Raw genomic sequence first — 8616 nt, 5'->3', positions numbered from 1 at the left:
ATAGACACATATTAGAACCTTGCGTTACATATTTGCAGCAACCCCACTCTGTCATCTCAGTTGTCCTCACCTGCGCCAGGCGTCTGGCATCCGCTATGCTCCATACCTGCACGGTCAGCGTATTCGAGGACCTGCTGGCAGTGTACCACTAGACACTGCATAAGCTAAAGTACCACTGACAGACAATCGGCATGGTGCAGGGTGACAGCAAATATACTAGGAGCTTGATAACACACACAACGACTTGCCTGTTTCCAACGTGTTCTCAGTAGGCAGGCGGCGAGCACATGTGGTCGCTTGCCTACGGAGAACAGCAGCATTCACTTGCCAACAAAATTTGGGTGTATTTATAAATGAACAGCAATTCAGCATCAGCAAATCATGAAGCAGCCCATTCAGATCTTATACCCGTCAAAATGCAGACGTAGGTCACTGTATTATTCGCTGGGGTCGTGCTATCGAGAATAATCAGATCGAAACGAAAGACAGGCATTACACACCTCCATGCTTCATGCGCTGAAATACAGAATCCTTTGCAGAATACTTTGGAAAAACGCTGCAAAGCAGCTTTTTAACACCCTTGGTGACATAAATGACAATAATAAATATTGACGTTGAAATAAATATTTCTGCACGTGAGTAGCCCACACCCTGGCAAGTGCCACACCAAAGAAACGACGTTGGTCAAGCATCCTTGCTAATAGTTTCTGGAATTTTAAGTCTAAATAACTGTCCGACTATGGAGGACGCGATAGCATACAGAGAGCTCCAGATTACTTTAGCTACATGGAATCATTTAATCTGCCCCTAAATCTCAGTACATAGGCGCTTGCCCTCCGCCCTCACCGAAACGTGGCCACCGCGACTAGGAATCAAACCCGAAACCTCCAGCTCAGAAGAAAGCGCCATGTCCTCTGAGCCGCGGCGAAGTGTCCTTTAAGCCACTTGCTGGTTCTAATACAGGTCTGTGGACCTTTCGCGTCACCTCAAAGGTTCACAGCATTTCCGAAGGCTCGTCTGGTCGGTCTCCTTGAGCCACCGCATATCCAAGGCTTGTCGTTTTCTCACGCTCTTCAGTCCAACGAACTCCACAGGCGGCTGCGCTGTACACGTCTATGGGCACCCGGTTTAAAAGACGAGTTTCGTTCTGTCTCGAAGCTTCGTGGCTGTTTGCACCCGGACTCGTCTTGGGAGGCGGCCGTCATCGCCCTTGAGAGGCCAGACGCGTCAGTGGCTCGGCGGTACCAACGGCGGGCCGCTCTCTCGCAGGAACTCTCGCCGCGCCGATGTTTGCCGGCCGTGGCTAGTAGCTGTTATTAATCGCACCGGGGGCGCACCCCGCTGGCCCGAACTTGCCCCATGGGGCCGCCGCCGCGGGCACGCGTGGCAGCCCAGCGGGCGTCCAACTAAACCCATGCGCTTGTCTCCACATTACAGAATCTCGTTGCGCACAAGCGAACAGCTGGTGCAGCCACGAGTCCTTGACCGTTCGAAGTGCAGCACCTATTTTTCTCTCCGCGACACATCGGCAAAACACGCGGCACACGAGCAGGCGAATATAGACGGGGGGATCCGTAAGAAAAAAAGGAAAAACGAAATGGCAAGGCAGGCGACACACAACGCGTGCAAGGTGAAACCGCGGGGTAGACTGTGTTGCCTTCGACGAAGTGCAATTTGTGTCCATTTCGCAACGTGTGCTTCTTCTTTCCTGGAATCATTTGCGAGCGCGTCGCCGACGTACGGTACGTGCGAGAGGAGATGGTGTCGGAGGTGGAAGAAAGTGCTTTCTTAAACGGCCGCTCCTGCTGTTCTTCTCTCTTAGCTGCATTAACATAAGCGGAGACGAAAGGGAAGACGACCACATTCGCGCGTCGAGGGGAAATGCTCCTTGCGAGAGCGTAAATCCCCCCTCGGGTCGAAATCAAGAAACACTCGACGGGCAGACGGAGCCTTTCCTTGGCTCCGACGCGCGCCTTGTCGACTGGGCGCTGACGGGAGTGAAACTCGTTGGGGGCTTCTCTTTTTCTCCTGATTTCAATAGCGACTCTCCACCTCTAGATCGGCCGGTTACACTGAGTGGCCGACTCAGTCGTCCGCCTGACTCCCAGGTCGGCGGCAACTCCGAAACTCTCCTCGCCTTCGAGTCTACGCACACACAGGTGAGCAGCACCCACTTCGCGATGACTGGGCCAGCCCCAGGAATTAACTGTTCTGAGGAGGCCATGTGTCGTAATGTGTAAGGAGCGGCGCCGACAAGAAATTGCATGTTTGATGAACACTCTGTTCCTGTGACAGGGTGGGTATCCGATAGCCAGTGTGGTGTCTCCGATCAAAAAGAAACGAGGGCTATTTTTGCCAATTTCTTTTTGCGGAGCAGTTTCGATGACACCGGCCAGTCAAGGCTGTACTTTGATATACCAGCACGAATGAGCGCCGGGAGGCAAACATATAACAAGAACGTAAAAGATCGCTTTTAAACGGCAGACCAGTAATTGAAGTCTGACTCATTGCAATCTGTAATTTTTCAATTTATTGTGATGGGAGAGTAAATGGTAGTAAAGTAGGAGAAAGGGTTCTATTGGACGAGCTCATGAACCCATCACGCCAGGCGGAGGTGTTGCCAGAAATAATTGTAGGTCATCTGTAATTTCGCACGTGTTTGCCTCATAGTGCAAAACCTTTAACATTTTTGGGTACAAATTCAGATCTTCAAGCTTATCTTATCTTACACTCAGAAGATGCAAAGATAAACATTTTCGTGGAACGCGATGCCAATGTGTCATTAAATGTTTCACTATCAGCTTTTGGCCTTTAGTAAGTTATTTTCGCTATATTTTAAAATCGAGGTCTCATGTTCATCTTCTTTCTGGGTTTTACGTGCCAAAACCAGTTCTGATTATGAGGCACGCCGTAGTGGAGGATTCCGGAATAATTTTGACCACATGGGGTTCTTTAATGTGCACTACAACGCAAGCACACAGGCGTTTTTGCATTTCGCCTCCATCAAAATGCGGCCGCCGCAGCCGGGATTCGATCCCACGACCTTGTGCTCAGCAGCACAACTTAGCTAACTGAGCCACCGCGGCGGATATCGAGGTCTCCTGTGTTTTCAGAGAGAGCAGTGACGCCGCTTGGACAGCCAGAAGCTAAAATAATGTACGGGGTGATTCTTTTAAGTTTCCAGAATTTTTAAAAATCGCCTGGTAGACATCATAATTATTGTACTTGCATTGGATTATTCGAAGAGGCGGACATTACAAGCCCTACAAATCAAAACACATATTATACTAATCAACAAGAATGCACTAATTAACTTATTAATTATTTACTTATGGCCCACATTGCCATTTACGAATTGTAGCCGGGAAATGAATCTACAGGATGACACCAATTTCGAGATATTATTTCTCAAAGTGTGGGACGAAATACATGGCGATCCAGTTACTTTTGTGCTTCAGTGCATAAAAGAGAGTTATGTTAAAGGAGGAGGAATAAACTTTATTTAGGGAAATGGGCAGACGATATAAAATCGTCCGAGGTGGCGGCGTCCCTAGTCCAGGATGCCGTGGCCTGAGCCGATATCTTGGCCCTGCTCACCAGGCGATGCTGGTCTTTAGGGCTCGGGCTTGTCAGCTGGGCCTCCCACTGCTCGACGGTTGGTCCGGTGATGGGTGGTGTCGATGGGTTTTGTTGACATTCCCATACCATGTGGTAGAGGGTATTGGCGCAGAGCAGAAGGCGCATTTGTGAGTATAGCTCGTAGGATACATGGCGTGTAGCAGGGTGCCATGCGGGAATGTGCCGGTCTGTAGTTTGCGGAAGATCACTGCCTCTTCTCTTGTTAGCTTGGGATGCGGGGGTGGGTAGATCTCCTGCCCAGTCTGTAATGACTCAGGATATCGGAGTATCTTTTCGGGACGCTATCATGTTGGTCTGCCGGTGCTCGTGAACCCGGTGGGATAGCCCGGAGAATGTGATCTCGGGCAGCAGCGTTAGCCGCTTCATTACCCGCCAGGGACACGTGTCCCGGGGCCCAGACAATGTACAGTTGTATGTTAAAAACTAAGTGGAACAACAGTGGTTTTTTTACGCGGTGTTTGATGGCGCATATCTACAAACTGGCGTAATTCTGGAAATTTATTTAGAGTGGATTGCCTTGAAAACTCTCGGGCTACAATTCGTAAATGCAATATGTGCCATAAAATAATTAACTGCCTAGTTAATTATTGATTTTTAATTAGTTGAATATGTGTTTCGATTTCTCATGGAAGTAATGTATGCGTCTCTAAATAATCCAGCTCAAGGACTAGGACTAGAATGTTGTGTGCAACCAGCGATTTTAAAAATTCCAGAAAACTTAAAATTATCGCCTCGTAGTGCACATGTGCCATATGCTGTATCAGGTTATACAGCATACAAATGTGAAACGTACTGAAGTTCTTCACCGTGCGCTGACGCCATTACGCGCATACCTTGTGGACCTCGTTTTGTCGTACGTCCAGTAAGTTTAAGTGCGAAGGTTCTGTCCCGCAACGCAAGAAGCATAATAAGACGCTATGCATAATAATGTAGACACTTATGGAATAAACTTTCAGTTTAACTTAAGTACCTCGCTTTGCACAGAATCATTGCTTAAAGAAAGAAAAAAAAAGGATACATATAATTACGAGTGATTAGCATAACCTTTTCAGAAGCTTTATTGCAGTATACAGCGACAAAAACTGTGCCTCAATTTATACTAGAAAGAGACAGAAAAAATAATACATGAAGGGCAGAGAGGTCACTAGAGAGATAGCTTTTGCATAGAATCAGATGAGCCCAAAGCAGAGAGTTCTCACCGAAGGTTTAGGCTGCTTGCTCCTTAGAACAGAACCAAGTGTCACGCTTTCTGAACATTCAGTAAGCGCCGCTAGAAAGGAATACCAAGACAAGTAATAAACATGATGTTTACAGCCAGGCCTCCGAAGGATGTGTATTTGCTCATTGATTTTCACTTCCAAGGACACAAAATTTCATAACTTTGAAAAAAAAAGGACCTCTCCTAAAGCACAGCTGCGGTTCCGCTACGCGTTAGAAGCAATGCCATGTCTGCAGGATGTAACTTCCCCTGATAACATGTGCAGTATTTCGATGTATAAGCTCGAGAAATTAGGAGAATTCATTGGTTAACTGCTTGCGTGTTTTGTAACTGAGCGCGTCGTGAACTTTTTGCAAATATTGTCTATCTAATATGAAGAGATTAGTGATATTTTTTTCTTTTACATTCGGCTAGAGAGGTTTCTGCAAGCTTCTCATGAATAAAAACAAAGGGCGCGAACGAATAAGAAACCATCCGACAAAAATACTTGCACGTGTAATCTACCGATGGTACTTGATGAGGCCGTTAAGATAGCCATCGAACGGTGCAACATTTACACAGCCACAGCCTGAGAACCACGACACCACGGCGGGTGGAAGCCAAACATTGGCCCACAATCTCCATGCACAGTGCCATACGTTGAGAAGCGTCTCCAAAGCTGTGAGCTGCAGACAACCGTATAATCAAGGGACCCACAAGAATTGCAGCAAACGTTTTGTGATGCTATGTTAATGCGTCGATTATCGAGTGCAACCAAATTGGATAATTCAGAATGCGTAGTCAAAGAATGAATATTTCGTTATCGTTACGCGTGTTGCTATAACGCTTGACTTAGTGGTGGTCCCTCGAGCCCCCGTTTCTCGGAAAACTACATGCCTCTGCCTATTTGCTAGGTCCTCCATTATTATTTTCATTTATATTATTTGCCTCAGTCAACAATTTGCTGATCTGGCCAGCATACCACGTCATCTTTTAGAGCACACTCGGTGAAACCGGAGACGGGAATAGGAAGCCAATACTGTATGTAAAAAAAATACAACCCGAAGCAAACTTTCTTGCTTTTAACCCACCGGTTTACAGGCAGAAAGAAAGGAAGAAAGTACGGAGACACGTGGCCGGCCGGTATTTTGCGGCATTCTGGGGAGTTTCCAGAGCATAATATGTTAGACATGCCCACCACCTGCTCGGCTCTATTACATGTTCTTTACGAGGCGGACACAGAGAAAAGTATGGACATAATGCTCTCATCGCGGCGATTTCGTTTGAGGGGGCGACAAAACAGACAAAACGATCGCGTGACAGAATTATGCACCGAAAGAACCGCAATAAGGGTTTCCCACTGCCTGACGTAATCAAGATCCGGAGAACGGCACAAGAAATGGAAGATTGAGGACTCTTGAGCGGCGTCTCACCAACTTTGTCGATCGCGACGACTACCAGCTACTATACTGCACTGATAATATCTAGACATATGTGCGCGAATCAGGATATCCTCGACATTATTGAAGTTTTAAGTTTTTTTTTTTTTTAGTTCGAGTGTGGATACTCGACCTTAGAGCTCGGCATGACGGAAGATGAATTGTTATAGCTGAACTCGACCAGCTCGCTTGTTGAACAAAGCATTCGAGCCAGGGGATTCCTGGAGCAGCACCAACACATGTTGTGGTAACTGTTATGTGACAAAATTTCGTAGATCAAGTCCCCCTGCAAGTCTCGTGACTTCCATACACTCGGTAGGAGATGCATCGGAATCACTACACTGCAAAATTGTTATGTTTGGTTCAGTTCGTGTGAAAAGAAAAAAACGATTCGCGTTGGAGGCTTGTGAATGCCTGTTCGCAATAAACAAAAAAAATCTACAACTTTACTCTCCATCAGAAAACCTCGCGAAGTTGTTGAAGTTCGAAATTGTGTCTTTAATCAGCGCGCTGGTAATTGATTAGGCTGGATATTGGGCTGCTTGTTATAAGAAACAAACAGTTTTCTGTATTCGCGCGATTAGGTGAGTCCATTCGTATAAAATAACCCTGACTTCCAAAAATTCCGGTATGATTCACGTATTTAATATAGATGAACAGCACATAGTAGACGAGCACCAACAAATGATACTTCCACAACTATTTTGGTAGGCGGATCCTGTAAAGATGTTCGGTTCCGTCTCTGGCACTTGGTATCAGCAGTTAGCGCCGTTAAGAAAGATGGAAGACAAACGAGGAGAAGGAGAGACAAGGAGAGAAAGTTTCGAGGCAACTTTGGCTTCACGTGTTGGTGCGATAAGACCTTGAGGGAGCTCCCCCGAACGAGTGGTTCGCTTATATCCGTGTCGCTTTCCTGTAAAAAGGCATCCGCGTGAACGGCTGGCATCTGCCGCCACGCACGTGTCCCTGGCGGCGTTACGCCGTTGACCCTGAAGCTGTGCTGCATTGCGGAAGAGCGCGCTGGTATCAGCGCCGGTGGAGCGTGCCGCGCCGCTGTGTCGCGCGAAGACGTGCATGCTGCATGCTTATCGGGTGAAACCTGAGGATTCGCCTACTTCCATCGGAAGTGTACGGCATCTGTCGCCGGGACTGCTGGCTGCCAAAGCGACCGGTGTAGTGTCGTTGGGGCGTCTGAGCGCGCCTGCTGTCCCGCTTTCTGCAGGCACAAAGATGCGGACTCTTCTCTTGACCGGTGTCCTGGCCCTGCTTCTCCTGGCTGATCCGAGCTGGGCGCAACGCAGGAGAGGTATGCTCATCTCGATGTACCATCATGCCTTCAGACATCGTCGCGGACTGAATTGCCACGAGCTATTAGGCGTAGCTTTTATCTTGTACTCCTCGAATAAACATGGTGAGCAAAAAAAAGCAGATAGGTTTTATGAGCCGAAGTCTACCCTTTCACACAATACAGATAGCCCTGGAGAACAAGCGCGAGTTGTATTCAACAAGGCAGGACCCTGAACCAGAGTCCTGGCTCGGTATCTACAGGACATAGTACGTTGCCCAAGCTCTCCTAACTAGTGCTTTCTCCGGCCGCTAGTTTAGAAAACTTCTGGTCACATTCCAGCCTCTCGCAGAATCATAGCTCCTCCCTTAGATATGACTTTCTTCGAAGAAGCTAAGTGCTTGGCCATTTCGTAAAAAAATGCAAGTCCACTCGTGGCCGAGCTTCTTCTTTCTCTTTCCGCTGTTACCTTCATGTTCTCGTGCGCTGGATCCCGGTGAATACCGATAAGTCAAACCCTTTCGTGCACCGAACGTGGCATTGTTGTGTTTGATGCGGTGCAGGACAAGGTGCCAACCGCGGTCAGTCCCGCAACCATCCCGCAACCAGTCCCGCGCCCAAGGGCCAGCCGAGCCAGAGACAGGTAGCCGCGGCCGGGCGCCCCAACTCAGACTGCCAGACGGCGTCTGGTCAGCCGGGCGGTCTGTCAAGCCCTGAGCCACTGCGTGTTCCAGTTCAACGCGATCGAGGACATCGCAAGCTCTAGTGCGGTGAGGGCATCCACGTCTGCTGCCCTCATCGACACGCCAGCGGCATCGGGACAGAGTGAGTAAGACGAACTAACAAACTATACACGGATTTTTTGAACAATCTGCCTTTCGCCCGCGATATCATGATCCTCCTATAGCAACTGGCATGTACACTATTTTTATTAAGCATGTTTGTAATCTACTGTGCAAATGACCAGAATTGACTGTGAACCGTGAAATTCGGGGTGGCGTTGCGTCCCCAGAACTCTAGATCTCCTTAGCAGGACTATCGCTTTCAACTCAATG

General features: G+C 48.0%; 1 long non-coding RNA gene across 1 annotated transcript; it reads left to right on the top strand.

The window, feature by feature from the left end:
- The first annotated feature begins 1754 nt into the window (after positions 1-1754).
- Positions 1755-8168, top strand: LOC119454157 (uncharacterized). The gene is made up of 3 exons (XR_005192541.2): positions 1755-2159; positions 7499-7582; positions 8125-8168. It is a non-coding gene; the product is annotated as an uncharacterized LOC119454157 (long non-coding RNA).
- The last annotated feature ends 448 nt before the right edge of the window (positions 8169-8616 follow it).

The sequence above is a fragment of the Dermacentor silvarum genome, chromosome 1 (genome assembly GCF_013339745.2).
Source record: "Dermacentor silvarum isolate Dsil-2018 chromosome 1, BIME_Dsil_1.4, whole genome shotgun sequence".
In the NCBI taxonomy this organism is placed as follows: domain Eukaryota; kingdom Metazoa; phylum Arthropoda; class Arachnida; order Ixodida; family Ixodidae; genus Dermacentor; species Dermacentor silvarum.
Note: the sequence above shows the minus strand (reverse complement) of the source record. Positions and strands in the feature narration are given on the sequence as shown.